Source organism: Jaculus jaculus, chromosome 6 (genome assembly GCF_020740685.1).
Source record: "Jaculus jaculus isolate mJacJac1 chromosome 6, mJacJac1.mat.Y.cur, whole genome shotgun sequence".
Lineage (NCBI taxonomy): Eukaryota > Metazoa > Chordata > Mammalia > Rodentia > Dipodidae > Jaculus > Jaculus jaculus.
In genome coordinates, this window is record NC_059107.1 from 91,011,564 (window position 1) to 91,013,465 (window position 1,902).

General features: G+C 48.4%; 1 pseudogene; it reads left to right on the forward strand.

Annotated features, from left to right (window-relative positions):
* The first annotated feature begins 502 nt into the window (after positions 1 to 502).
* Positions 503 to 1,223, forward strand: LOC101599995 (annotated as a pseudogene).
* Positions 1,224 to 1,902: the final 679 nt, after the last annotated feature.

Sequence of the window (1,902 nt, forward strand, 5' to 3'; positions counted from 1 at the left end):
GCTTTGGTGTGTGTTGAGTTCCCTCAGCTTCTATCTCTTTCACCCTGACACTGCTTGTCAGGCTCACCATGGAAGCAGCAGCCTTGCTTGTCTCCTCACTGCCTCAGTGGGTTCACCTGAGCCTTCGTTGAGCTGTGAGGGGAGGTTTATCTCCTTGAGTCTTGCTACCTTCTAGAAAAGAAAAAGATTCTCCAACAGAGAGTAAAGTCAGCTTAGATTAAATTGGGTAGGTGTTATTAATTTAGGGAGAGTTTGCTGGATGGAGCCCCTCTTTTAGTCAAAGACTAGTGGGAGCTTCACACTGGAGAGCATAATCTTTATCTCCATAATTCAGACCTGGTTCCCAGTTCCAGATATGGGTTCCTTTCCATTGAGCGGATCTCTCAGCCAATCACAAAGCCATTAGTGAGGGAAGAAAGGTGGCAGTGGCTGGCGCTGGAGGGTGGGGAGAGAAACGGGCGGGGAGAGAGGCGCTGACCCGGATGTTCACTGTCCCACCACCATGAGCGATCAGCAGCTGGACAGCAGCCTTGAACCTCATGAGGCTCCTGCCTCCACAGCTGATTGAGAAGAACCTCAGTGACCTGATTGACCTGGTCCCCAGTCTGTGTGAGGATCTCCTGTCTTCTGTTGACCAGCCACTGAAAATTGCCAAAGACAAAGTGGTGGGGAAGGATTACCTTTTGTGTGACTACAACAGAGATGGTGACTCTTACAGGCCACCGTGGAATAACAAGTATGACTCTCCTTTGGAAGATGGGGCCATGCTGTCCGCTGGCTGAGAAAGCTGAAGGTAGAGGCCAACAATGCCTTTGACCAGTACTGAGACCTGTATTTTGAAGGCGGTTTCTCATCTGTCTACCTCTGGGATCTGGATCATGGCTTTGCTGGAGTGAGCCTCATAAAGAAGGCTGGGATGGATCAGAGAAGATCAAAGGCTGCTGGGACTCCATCCACATGGTGGGAGAAGTCCAGCGGCCACACTGATCACTACAAGCTGACCTCCACGGTGACGCTCAGGCTGCAAACCAACAAGTCCACCTCGGGCATGAACCTCGGAAGCAGCCTCGCCAGACAGATGGAGGAAGATGAAACTGAGTGACAGCTCCCTGCACATAGCCAATATCAGACGCCTGGTAGAGGAAATGGAAAATAAAATCAGAAGTACGCTGAATGAGATCTACTTTGGAAAAACAAAGGAAAAATCTACATCTTATACTTAAGCCTCCATACTTAAAAAAAAAAAGAAAGGAAAAAACAAATAAATAAATAAAAAGAAACTGAGACGCCAAAAAAAAACACCAGCCATTGGTTACCCACCAAGGCTGTGTGCCGCCATTGTACTGGAGTGCACTTCTTCTCAGGCTGGCTGTTTTTGAGTAACTTAGGCCCCTGCTTGCTCACAGTGTTGTTGGCCACTTTCCCCCAGTAGCTCATGTGGCACTTTCCTGTACAAGATGAGCTAACTCTCTGGGGACTGGCTTGGAAGAGACTCTATTAATAGAAGCCTTGGGCAGGACTGGAGCTGAGGTCTGCTGGTTCCCAGTTTCAGAAAGTGGAGGTAGATATGAACCCAGCACATGTAGTTAAAACACATAAAGTTTCCACCTGGGCTAGAGAACTAGCTTAGCAGTTAAGGAGCTTACATGGGTACTGAGGAATCAAACCTGGGTCCTTAGGCTTTGCAGGCAAGTGCCTTAACCACTAAGCTATCTCTCCAGCCCTTGGCTACAGATTTTTAGACAAAGTCTTCTAGTTGGTCTGGAATTTGCTATGCAGATTAGACTGGCCTTGAACTTGTGGTAATACTTCTGCTTCTGCCTTACAAGTGGGCATGTGAGACTTTGCACCTGCCTCACCTTTGTGCGTCTGGCTAACGTGGGACCTGGAGAGTAGAACATG